We start from the raw sequence: 14,136 nt of genomic DNA on the forward strand, positions 1-14,136 counted from the left end.
GTACAGGTTGAATTTGCATCTAACTATAACACCTAGCCGGCCAATTACAGTCCATCTGTCTCAACAAAGAGGCACAATATTAATTCTCTCCGTAATATTTCTGTTTCTAATAATGAATGAGGATAAAGAGCCAGGTTAAAGGGAACAGAGTAGAATATACCGCAATTGAGACTGAAAATTTGGAAAGGGTTTCAAACTATTTATGTAATTTGAAAAATATAATCTATACAAATAAGAAAGTCCAACATTTTTACTTAGCGAGAAGGAACATTGACAAAAAATTAGTTAGAAATACTAACAGAAACTGAATTACACAATGAATACATTAGATTTGAATCACCATATAGACGCAATTGATACTGAGGCTTCACTGAAAATTACAGATGTCCCTAGGTTATATAACATACAACGTAAATCAACGAATAGCTTAATTTCATTAACCTAAGCAACATCAAGTCTTAAAATATTACTAGTAATACAAGTCCAGGACAACTTAGATTACATTTGGGTTCTTGAAAGTGCTTTGTATTGATATTAGTGATTATTTTGTACGAGTGATTCATTTTCCATGTAATAATGATGAGCAATCGTCCACACAGACGGAATGTGCTATGATATGTGTCCCTGAAGGAGATAAGGGAAAACAATTTTAAATAGCTGAATACCCATTTATTTATTCATTTTAAATGCACGTTCGCATCATCATCCGTTGCAAACCGACCTAAAAATAAACTTCCATCAGTTGCAAGTACTGACCAAACCAAACGTTATCAAGTTGATTCAATAAGAGGAAGTAACCTTATTATTTATGACATTATGTGTTAATCGAAAACATGAAGGTTGACTGATTTCTTCTTTTGAACGATGTTTAGAAAGCGTTTGATTATGTTGCTTATAATATTATTTTAGTGATTGAGATTAAAAGTTTATAATTTGTACCATGGCTTTGCAATAATTTTTCAAGCCCCTTTATAAAAATATTAAATAATTTGTAAATGTAACTGGACATTTTTCACCATTGTTTACAATCAACATTGAATGTACACAAGGTGACCTCATTTCCCCATGCTTGTCTCCATATTTACGAAGTGTTTAGGTTTCAGTACCAGTATTTAAAAAATAATATTTAAGGATAGGTAGTAAAAGAGGAATTACTATAGGGTACTTTCAAGAGTATTATTTAGATTGCAATGCATCATACATAACACATTGGTCTATTACATTTGTCATAGGGTTAGATGATATGGTCAAGCTAAATTATAGAGAAGTTAAATCTTTACTGTTGCAGTTGTCAAATAGATCAATGTTCCCACGTGAAACATTTTAGTTATGCAATGGTTGGTCCTAGATTGCTCACCTTTTTTAAGTTTACCAAATACACCTAAAGCTAAGATTCAAAAGTTAGATGATATTTTCCGTAAGTGTGCACTGGGTGGTGGAAATGATAATATCGAATATAAAACTGTGTGTAAAGAGTGTTTTGAAGAAGGTAGGAAAATTATTAATATCAGTCAGTATTGTTGCTCATTAAGACAAAAAGGGCATCAAAAGCATATGAGAGTGATTGGAATCATTCCTTAACTAATTGTTGAAGAGGGAGATGGATTTTTGGCATCCGTCCGTCTACGAGAGACGATGGCATAGCTCCAAAGTACGCTTTTGCTTATTTTTCTTTTTAGCTCTCTTTTCAGCTTGCTTTATTCTTCTCTTTTACTCTGCGTTTTGAACTCCCTGCCTGACAGCTAGACGCCAGCTGGAACGGTTGTTTGCACAGCTCTCCCAGTCGTTGACATTGATGTTTGCTGTCTTCATATCCTTCTTGCAAACATCTTTGTAGCGCAGATGTGGTCGTCCAGTTGGTCGTGCACCTTCTGCTAACTCCCCATATAACAGGTCCTTGGGAATGCGACCTGGGTCCATTCTCTTGACATGGCCGAGCCAGCGAAGGCGCCTCTCGCTGAGTATGGAGAACATGCTGTTCATGTTGGCGCGTTCTAGAACCTCTGTGTTTGGTACTTTGTCCTGCCACTGGATGTGCAGAATGCGCCGCAGACATCTCAGGTGGAAGCTGTTGAGTTTCCTCTCGTGTCTTGCATAGGTGGTCCATGTTTCGCTGCTGTAGAGAAGTGAGCTGAGCACGCACGCTTGGTAGACACGCAGTTTGGTCTTCTTTGTTAGGTTGGGGTTGTTCCAGACCCTCTGGTTAAGTCTGGCCATCACTGCTGCTGCCTTGGCAATCCTGCCACCCACCTCAGAATCAATGGAGAGTGAGCTGGAGATGTTAGACCCGAGGTATGTGAAGTTCTCGACAACTTCCAAATTGTACCCATCGATGGAGACAGAGGGAGAGGAGTCTGTGTCCTGTGCCATGACATTTGTTTTCTTCAAACTGATGGTCAGTCCAAATTCCTTACATGTATGGGAGAGGCAGCATACCAGCTGCTGAAGTCCATCTTCCGTGTGTGATGTCAAGGCTGCATCGTCGGCAAAGAGCAATTCACGGATGAGTACCTCTGTGACTTTAGTCTTAGCACGGAGACGGGCGATGTTGAACAGCTTGCCGTCAGCCCTGGTATGGATGTACACTCCCTCGCTGCAGTCCTTGAATGCGTACTGGCGAAGCATGGAGAAGAAGATGGCAAAGAGCGTCGGTGCAAGGACACAGCCTTGTTTGACTCCGCTAACGACTGGGAATGCTTCAGATGTTGCGCCATTGAAGCACAATGTGCTGTGCATGTTCTCGTGGAACGACATAATGACAGCAAGCAGACGTGGGGGGCAGCCGATCTTCTGCAGGAGTCTGAAGAGTCCACTCCGACTAACCATGTCAAACGCCTTCGTCAGGTCTATGAAGGCAATGTAGAGTGGCATCCGCTGCTTGCGACACTTCTCCTGCAGCTGACGTAGTGAGAAGATCATGTCTACAGTTGACCTGCCGGCTCGAAATCCACACTGGGATTCTGGGTAGACGCGGGAGGCTAGGATCTGCAAGCGTGCCAAGGCAACACGGGCGAAGGCCTTTCCGACGATGCTGAGGAGGGAGATGCCCCGATAGTTGTTTCAGTCGCTACAGTCTCCTTTGTTTTTGTACAAAGTGACGATGTTGGCATCACGCATGTCCTGTGGGATGTATCTCTGTTCCCAGCAAAGGCAGAGGAGTGTGTGTAGGGGCTGGAGTAGTGCTGGTTTTCCGCTCTTGAGGACTTCAGGCGGAATGCCGTCGCTTCCAGGAGCCTTCCCACAGGCAAGGCAATCGATGGCTTTTCCGAGCTCTTCCAGGGTGGGCTGTGTGTCTAGCTCCTCCATGACAGGCAGGTCTGGAATGGCGTCCAGGGCAGTTCCAGTGACATTGTTTTGGGTTGCATATAGCTCAAGATAGTGCTCAACCCATCGCTGCAGTTGTTTCCCCTGGTCTGTGATGACTTCGCCCGTCTTGGACTTGAGGGGGGCGGTCTTGTAGCTGGAGGGGGGGCCTGTCGCTTTTTTGATACCCTCATACATTCCTCTTGTATCCCCGGTGTCAGCAGCTGTCTGTATACTGTTGCAAAGGTTCAGCCAGTAGGTGTTGGCACAGCGGCGGGCGGTCTTCTGGGCGTTATTCCTTGCAATCCTGAGGGCTTGTTGTGTTCTGGGGCTAGGTGCAGCCTTGTATGCCAGAAGGGCTTTCCTCTTTGCCTCAGTCACGGGCTCCATCTCCTCCCAGTTTGCTTCATATCAGTCGACATTCTTTCGCTCCCTCTTCCCGTAAGCTGTGATGGCTGAATTGTACACAGAGTCACGGATATGTGACCACTTGGAATCAATGGTGTCATCAGGTGTCACTTTGGTGAGGGCTTCCTTCAGTTTGCTGATGAACTGCTGTGTTTTCTCTGGGTTGCTTGCACAGTAGGTGTTGATACGTGGGTGACCCTTCTTCTTGGCGTGGTGCAGCGTCTTGGGTAATATTCGCACCTTGCTGGCCACGAGGGAATGGTCCGTGTCACAATCGGCACTGTGGTAGCTGCGGGTAAGGAGGACACTGGCCAGTTCTGCACGCCTGGTGATGACAAGGTCTAGCTGGTGCCAGTGGCGTGAACGTGGGTGTCTCCACGACACCTGGTGGATCTCCTTGCATTTGAAGAAAGTGTTTGTCACACATAGGCTGTGGGAGCAGCACATCTCCAGCAGTCGCTGACCATTCTCGTTGATCTTGCCCCTTCCGTAAAAGCCGAGACAGGTGGACCAGGCCTCATGGTCAGCTCCCACTCTAGCATTGAAGTCTCCTAGTAAGTAAAGGCTTTCATTGTTGGGGATACTGGATATTGCCTGATCCAGAGCCTCGTAAAACTTGTCTTTCTCCTCGTAGGTGGAGTAGAGGGTTGGGGCGTACACACTGAAGATGTTGACCGGGCCTAAGGATGTTGACAGCCGGAGGGCAAGGATTCTCTCAGTACCTGATGATGGAGGTTCAATGAAGGCGATTAGCGTGTTCTTGACGGCAAAGCCTACACCATGCTGCCTAGGTTCATCCAAGGGCTTCCCCTGCCAAAAGAATGTGTAATTGGCTTCCCTGATGGTGCCGCTGTCAGCCAGTCGGGTCTCCTGGAGGCAGGCAATGTCGATGTTCAGTCGGGAGAGTTCTCTGTCAATGACGGCAGTCTTCCGTGCATCGTCGATCTGCTGTAGGTCAGTGGTCAATCCAGGACACATGGTCCTGATGTTCCAGGTTGCAAAACGAAGAGTTGGAGTCTTTTTATTTCTTCTTTTAGTCTTTCCTGGTGCAGAGTTTTGTGGCCCACTTGTCGAGATGGTTCTCTAAGCTCCACGCACCCAGTGAAGCAGGCAGGCCATGGCGGGCAGCACCTTACTGACTGGGGGCTGCCCAGCTTGAGGCGGGCGGTAGCTGTCCAGTGAGACCTGATGATCTCTCCCACCGTCAGAAGTAACCCCTGGCGCCAAGCTCTACGCCAATCGAGCTTTGACTTAGAACCGGTAAACTGCTACTTCTCGTGTTGTGCCGACGCCGTACGACGACGCTGGAGTGTCCTCTCCAGTGGAGCTATGAAGCCTGGGCAGGGTGGTATGGAGAATCAGCTGTTGCCCATGCAGCAGATCCCCCTCTCCACGCAGCTGGTGTGCCCAAGGGAACGACGAATGCCGATACAGCTTGGCACCAACGGCGTCGCAGGAGTTGCCGGAATGACGTTGAAGTCAATGTCATACCGCCTTAGGGACTCCATCTCCGGATTTTCTGTCGGGGTTTACTCCCTTAGCCTTTCCCATGAGTGGGTATAGCCACAAGGCAGCAGAGGTTTGGAATCGGAGTTTTCCTTCTCCTAGATGAGCTACCATCCAAGGTTTACGAGTCCCATCTACCCGAAGCAACTGGTTTTAAGGCGCCAGTGGGCCGCCTTCACCCCTTCTCCTGTTAGTAGAAAACATGGTCTGCCGGGCTTCAAATCTAAGCCACTCGCGAAGGCCAGGAGCTGGATTTTAGTTGACAGAGGCAGTAAGAGACGCAGGCCGTATGGGGCATTTTGGAGGATTGGGGCGCTTGTCTCCCACTCCCACCCCGGGCAATGTCAACCTTAGACCAGAGAGGGAGATGGATTCAAACAATGATATTGCATAGAATTTTATGAACCAATACTTTCTTAATATCACAATCTCTTTTAAAGAGAAAGAACAAACAATAAATATCAGAATATGTATTAAAGAGATAATGTCCTAAGTCACAGCTTGGATTTGTTTGTATATACCACTGTGGAATATGAGTCACTGGTCTTTGTGAAGTAGTTCAGAAGCATCTTAAAGTAAAATAAAACTACGAACTGGGTTATTGCCTATTTTGTTGCATTATCTTATACTGCGCTTTTTACTTTAACATCTTTCGACTCACGTTAGGGCGCATGTAGCTCAGCTCTTTGATCTAAAGTCCACACGTAGTTTAGACGGTCACTGGTGTCATAAAACCAACGCACATAGTTTAATTTTGTGTTGTTACTGATATTTTCCACTTGCTTTCTACGGACACACTTATTCATTAACTGTCACCATTGAAAGATACTTGGTGGTTTGTTGTCCTTGGACTGAAATCACGTTAGTTATTTAGTTCTTATTCCTTATTACAGATTGAACCATGTTCACATACAGTTGGCTACTTATTTCTTAACCATATTCAGTTGCGTAGTATCGCTTATTCCCGATAAAAAAAAAGTAATTGGTTACCACTTAAGTTTTGCTTATTAAAATATATCATACATCAAATCTGAACACTCTTTAAGACATTCATTGCAATTTTTCTTACACAACTGGGGAAATATCAGCGTTCTTATATAAATCTGAATAACGATAGATCACCAATTATGTGTAGGAAGGGTTCAAGATAGTGTCAGGTATATATTTTTAGTAATTTAAGATTAGTTATGTGTTTGTGTCTTATCTTGCTGTGAATGGCGTGAAATAATAATATTCGGCTTTAAAAAGCTTACTAATGAATCATGAAAATGTGAGACACAGAAAGCCCTTAAAAGTGATTAATTGTATGACTAGATGGTCCGATTAGAGTAGAATTATTAGGAATATTTACCATTTTAAGAAATCTTCAGTTGACATCGCCGAAATAAGGGGCAAACTACAGGTACATGGTATGAAAAAGGCACAATGTGGATCCATGGAAAATAGTATTTTCTACTAATTCAACCACTTACAATTTCGAGATCAGATTGCGGTGGGATGTAGAAGTACCAAAAGACTTTTAGAATGTGATATGAACCAAGGAGATGGTAGTTGGGATCGTTTTTAACACTTTGTTACGTTATGTGGATGGCAATCTGAAAACTAAAACGTTTCAGTGTCAGAGCCATGATTATAGCATATCAACTGACTAAAGAATATGTCCTTGATGTTGCCATATAAACTCGCGAATTAATAATTTAGGTCATAACGTAAAACGTGAAAAATGTTGAGATGTCCACCAAATGGCTATGTATGTGCTTGAAGTTAATGAGGAGAAGAAAGTAGCCATATATTTAATACAAGCAAGGCGAATGCCTCCGTAATATGTTTCTTGTGAAATTTTCTTACACTTGAATCCTGCACAAATCCATGCTTTATTCCATTCTTACTTTGGTTATACATAAAGGCGATTATCCCCAACTATTTCATTCTAATACAATATATATGCATTAAGTCTAGAGTACTAATACCCCCAATATGCCTGCTAAACTTTGAGTAAATGTCACATACAATGTTGCGATACCTTCCAAAACAATATCACTAAATCTATCTTCAAAGGTAAAGTTATATGACCATTGTTCCCAGTGTACTCTCTGCAGGGTTGTCACTTAAATTATATCCTCCACTATTCCGTTTATGAATCTACGATAAATACATACAACGGTTCGGCACTGAGTTTGAAAATCAATACTTAAATCCGTTACATTTTCTCTTAGTGTAATTGGTTTTTGAGGCATTATATGTTAAAGTAGGACAATAGTCTTGTGGCACCTTTAGAAAAGTAATCTCTAAACGACTTTGGTGCCCACTCTTGCGATAATCGCTTATTTCATTACACATTTCAATAGACCTATCAGATCAAGAATTTTCACACAGCTAAATATATAAATGTTTTTAAAGAGAGACAAAATGATTGAATTATCAAGACATTTATACAATATTTGAATATTTTGATGTTTTTCTTTAGCTTAATCTCAAACATCAAAATGCTGAATTATAAAATAACGACCCAACTGTTTTAGGCACTAGAATACCAGGTACTATAACTGTAACGTATATATTGCAACCACATTTCCAAACTTTCAGAATGAACTTGAAGGATTTTCAGGTCAGTATGCAAGGGTGATTTCTGTCAAGTTTGTTCCAACTCTGTTCAATAAAAGTTTGCAGATATCGTTTTAAAGAATTTCTATATTTAGCTATTGACAGACACCATTTATACACAGTTTAAAGGCGTTTAAGCCAGGATCTTCATTCCAAACAGGATCAAATTATGTTCACAGATTTTAGAGAAGTTGTGCTTTAAAGTATTTTGCTTTTTGTAGTAACAGCGGCCACAATTGATGGCGAATTCGCATCAATTTGTGCAAACCTGAAAGGCCTGCTGACAGGGTTATTTTCTTTTAAATTTGGTTAGTTTTGGTCAGAAGTCGTTTAAAGATTAACTCACATTTTTCATACCAGTAGCCATATTTAATAGCGTACTGGCATCATCTGTACAAATATGAAATCCCTCTATGTCATCATATTCTCCTGCAAATATGGTATATTTAGACTGGTTGTTTGTGTGGAGAAACGTAAATAAGCAATTGAATGACGAATGTAAATAAATAAGCTTACATCACGTTACATTGAATACAAAGCAACATCAACAATCGCAATTAATATACTATTAACTGAGGAAGTCTGCAAATGCTTCTTATTCATATAATAGTAAAATATCCGCCGCTTTATTTTACATCCTAGCTTCTTCCCTCCACCTTCCAACCACAAAATCCATCTAGAACCTTAGTCTTCTGTAAGACCATGGCCCATCAGTCTGTACCTAAAATGTATGTTTTGCTTTTTTATGTGCTTTGTAGGTCTTTTGAATCTTTTGAGGGTTTCTATTTTAGGTGGTTCATGCTCGTCTTTTTTATGTTTATTGCTTTAGCAAATGAAGTGTTTAAAATAAGACCTAGATGGTTTAGACAACTTTTATTAATCCAAAATCTGGGAAATGTTTCAGGAGTTGGCTTACCATTAGATGAATATGGTATTTTCTTTTATAAAACTTAAAGAGATTTTTAGCAGAATGCTAACGTAAACTATATCCCTATCTTACAACAACACAAGCATTTAAAGCTACAATATCTCACTATATTAATGAAATGGAAAAAATGCATATTTAACAATAATATTGTGAAATTGTATATGTGGCTCCGCTATGGGTTATGACATACAAGTAACCGTTAAGTGCTGGAAATAAATTATACCGGAAATCATACAATAATGAGATCTAGCCTGAACACAAATAGACTTCGTAATAGGCAACCTGCTAATTATGATGCAAAATTATACACAGTTTCCCCTTTATTTAAAACAGATTGTGAGTTATAGAGTAGAAATGAAAATGTCCAAGACAAATGGGCATATAGAATGCACGTGAAAATATAAATGTGAATACAAGGTTGCTCACGTTTCTCAAGAAGGCAGGACAACAAATACGCAGCGAAAATTCTCTTAAGACACCACTTCATTTTTGCAACATAAGGCTTTCTCTCAATGTAGCTGCTCATAATGAAACATCGCATTAAAAATAACAGTTCTTCTATGTAGTCTGTTATGAAAAAAGAACCTCACACATTCTAAGGTCAAGTTATAGTGTAATCATCGTCATTATGACACTTTATTGTTGTGGGTTTCCAGGGCATCTGTTACATGTTAGTGACTATATCATACCAAGGAAGTGGAAACTAAACGCCTTTCTCAATGACACATCGATGCCACGGCGTATTGAACCGATCAATCTACCCCCGCTCCCAATAAATAATAATAATAATAATAATAATAATAATAATAATAATAATAGGAACATTATATTATAAACAAGAGTCTCTTGAATGGACTAACGATTTAACGTCTGAAAAGAATTTCCAGGAATCCATGAGAGGACATTTCTTCTTTGCAGCTACTATTGAAACCATCTGTGATAGACTTAAATGAGGAGATTTCTTGATGAACATGGTGGTGGCCATTATGGATATAAAATAGGCAGCATTTACATTGCGCACCAACTAGACATCACAAAAATCTATTTTGACCATATGACAATCCAGTCAGGAGGAATTCCTAGTAGTGATAAGAAGATTTTCAAAGTGGCCTAAAATGTTGTATTTATGTCCAAGATAATCCAATAAATTTCAGATCCTCGAAAGTACTGGTCTACCAATAGTCCTGATGTATCAAAATGGCATTTTTCAAGTCTCGTTTGAATAACTCACACTAGGCTCAGAATAATATTGTAGTCCTATTAATACTTTGTGATTCCCATGAATAGTCCCAACAAATGTTTCCCCTCAAATAATGTATAAACCCATCATTAAATACATATGTGGTCTGATTTTACAACAAGAACATAAGCAATGAAAATGACTAAATTGTCTAGTTCTATCTAATTATATCCAGGTACAAAAGGTGTAACCCATTTGTTCCTACTAGCTACTTCGCATTTTGAAACTATCCAGCATCGTAAAATACCCACCTTACTTTACCAATCCAAAGGGAAATAACGTAATTCTACTAAGAATCCACCTGACTCCACCAGCCAATGAGTACTTATCCCAAACTTTTCAACATGTTTTATTATGAATATTATTACTAATGATTGTAAACATATACATAAACACCTTGTATAGATACCAGACAGACTAGACTCTTAATAATTGGAAATTAGAATTTTATACCATATACAAATATTAGTTATCTAATACCTTACATTTATGTACAACAACTACACATACTACAGACACAAGCATGAACCAAGTGTTACAAAATATAAATAACATTTGTCGGATAGGAACCATTGTCGTTAAGATTCGTTTAGGATCAACTAGGCGTCGTAAGGAATCTTATGTTTGAAGAACATTGTCTATATAACTTTCTGTTCCGGAATAGCGATAACACCAATTCAAGATGTATGCAGTTGTACAATTATTATTTAGGACTAACTACGCGTCATAAGAAGACTTTTACAGAACATCCAATGCTGACAAGACAATACATTCACTATTAAAAAGATTTGTTCACTGTGATGACGATATTTGGTATCCAATCGGCACAATTTTCGTTTAAGATAAACCAGACCTTGTCGTTAATGTGAGTGTCAATTTTCAAGACAATCCTCCAAGTAGTTTAGGAGAAGTAGAAATAACAAACTTGCGCTAAAGGACATACATATAACAGACGATAGACATGAGGTCGTCCAACGTACTTATCTGGTATATAAACGGTCAAGCTCAAAACCAACATCACCAACAACAGCCGTTACTACTACTACTACTACTGCTAATAATAATAATAATAATAATTATGCCGCTACTGCTGCTACTACTACTTTTTGAGCAATTTTAATCGGTTGGCGTTTGAAATTCAATTAATATCAAATCACTTAAATTCTGAACAACTAAGGGCGATCTGAGAGGATTTATTCGTCATTATTATATTTACACCACATGGTGCTACAGTTTCCATGCTGAATTAGTTCACCCTCCATCACTGACATTACAAGGGATTTTTAAATATAGCGTGTGAATGTATTTCATACAAATATATTGTGCTATATTTAAGCAGTGTTGTTATATACCTTTAATTATTTCATGTTCATGACGTACCACCACCTCAGCCAGCAATATGTAATGTTTTGTTCCATAATTATCCTTCGGATATTGGAATTTAGTACACTGATATGATTGAGAATATATTCATTAGTTGGTCTGGACTTCATTTCAGATATATATAAACAGGCCATATATTACATATTACAACTGTTCAACGAAATCCTTTAATAGTTTTCAGAGGTTTACTCATCTGTTTGTCACTGTCATATTGTGCTATAATTAATTTAACATAATTTTAACCGACATTAAACATAACAGCTACATTTAAGACAATCAGTATCATCAACATTTTACACAGAAAATGTCACTGCATAAGTGAAGAAGGTAACGCAGATATCATAATTAGTCATTCGAGGTGAGTATGGAATATTAAAATGTGTAAATGGTAAGGGGATATGCGGTATACTGGGTGGATATGACGACACAGACAAAAACACCTTTTCATGTTTAAAAATTAGATATGATATAGTTTAGAAACTGAGATATGCGCACCAGTACCACCACCACCACAACTGCCACAAAGGCAAAAATTAAGTATTTTGCCGAATTCGCAAAATATAGAACATTACGTGAAAAAAAAACATTAAAGCAAACCAAAATCGTATCAATTTTGGGTAACGATATTTTACTTTGTTGTCATTGCAGCATGCTCATTATAGCAGTTGGAAAACTGGAACAGGATTGGTCAAAGTACCTGTTGGTTTATTTTTAGTGCTCAGGGTATATTACTCATGTCCTCTTACCTTTCAGAATGGCATTGAATAACATATTGGTACATTTTTATTATACTGTATCTAACTAGTTTGCGAAACGTTTCAATCAGAGAGAATCACTCAGTAAGCAAAGTCATTTCAATTCAATCCAATAGTATTTGCTCAGTTTCAATGATTCAAAAACATGTTACTTTAAATAAACTTTTAATGAAATTTTAAATAAACCCAAAGCCCCTTAACAGAACTGACAATCCAGTCATCAAAAGTAATTAATTCTTCTTTTTAAAACTGAGTATTGAAACCATCTCAGTTATCACTGAAAACTTCGGCATAATAAACTGTTAACCAACTAGGGATGACAAGCCATAGCATTACAAAATGTTACACTTTGTGATTCAAGATTTCTTTGAAAAGGAAATATTAACTTCTGTCTTTCGAAGTCTGAAATCCAGATTTCACCAGAAAATCCACGAATCATTTTAATAACGTAACTAAATGTACAAATTGTACTCGACATGGCATCTCTTACTAATGAAACCCATGCAATTATTCATATATTTAACACATGAAACATGTTTTAAAATCACAGTGGTAGCCTGAAAAGTCATCAGAATACGTTTTATGTAATGACTGTTTGGAAGAATTATTAAATGACATAAGTAAAATATAGTATTACAGAAAATGGTTCGTTTTGTCTACAGTTTAGTCTCAAAATATTGATGGGTTGATGCATGCAATAAATCCATTTTCGACAAATGTTTAGCCAGGAGCCATGGTGACAGCATATCCGTAAGTGTTCTAATTAGTGAAGACAGTAAGTTCTTCATTTTTAAATTCTATTTGTGAAACTATTGTAATGAAAACTATTTTATTAGTAGGTAAACAATACCTTTGAGCACAATGTCAATAAAACACATGGTTGATCACTGTCTTTCGTTAATATGCTAGGTAGAATCATTTGCCCTTTGAAAGGCTCGTTTGCTTGTGTCTTGAAAAATCACAAAATAAATTTGCTTTTTTGCACAGATTTTCTGATTCATTGATATATTCATTTATTTGCTGTAGTTTCTATATCTATTAATTACAGTACTTTAGTTGTCTTGCCGAAGGGAAAACAATAAACAACTGCTATAACTAGTAAGTTTCTTCTGCAACGCCCATTAAATTGCTGCGATATAGCATGGTGTAAGGATTAATCTCAGAGCCGTTTGGACCATATCACAGTTCAACTCCTTGAAATGAAATTTCTTAGATTAGGAGATTTGCTTGCAAAGGTTTCTTTGTCGTGTAAAATTTTGAACGACAAAAGTATGGTGTAAATGTTATCATAGTAATATGGCAGTATGACAATGAACCTGGACATGGAATAAATTATGTCTCACATCACGAATAACAACATGTTCCACTCATTCCAGTTATATGCATGCTACTCTATTGGCTAAAATGAACCCATAAGTTGGAATTGATGCAACTGGATACTCTCTCAAACACCATGTATGACAGAATTTACTAAAATACCACAGGATACTGTGTTGCATCTCAGCCTCAGACCTTCTGTATTTTATGCATGTAGCTTCCTAAAGTATATGTAAAATAAACCTGAAAAGTTATATTAGAGTCCAAAAGAATACAAAGTTCCGTATAAATTTCGAAACCGGAAATGTACTGGTGTAACAACAAGAACACCAGAAATAACAATGACTCATCAATAACGAATTAATCTGATTTCTCATTTCTCTCCTTAAATGTGTATATTATACACATTCACGAGTCTATTACCACCATATATCGCAATATATCCCACGTGACAGATCTTACTACTCAATTTAATATATCATAATACTATTCATTTGATCGAACCATTCCAACAGATATTTGATTCTTCTAAGATACAACCTGACCCATCTGTCCATTGGGTAAAAGGCCTACTCTCGCAAATACATTAGCATTATATTATTATTAACTGTCAGTAAATATGTAAGCATCTTTTTGCAAATCTATTGCAATTTTAAGTTGTTGACTATCGTAAAATAGGACCTATGCACGCA

The sequence above is a fragment of the Sinohyriopsis cumingii genome, chromosome 4 (genome assembly GCF_028554795.1).
Source record: "Sinohyriopsis cumingii isolate HCF-2022 chromosome 4, ASM2855479v2, whole genome shotgun sequence".
Lineage (NCBI taxonomy): Eukaryota > Metazoa > Mollusca > Bivalvia > Unionida > Unionidae > Sinohyriopsis > Sinohyriopsis cumingii.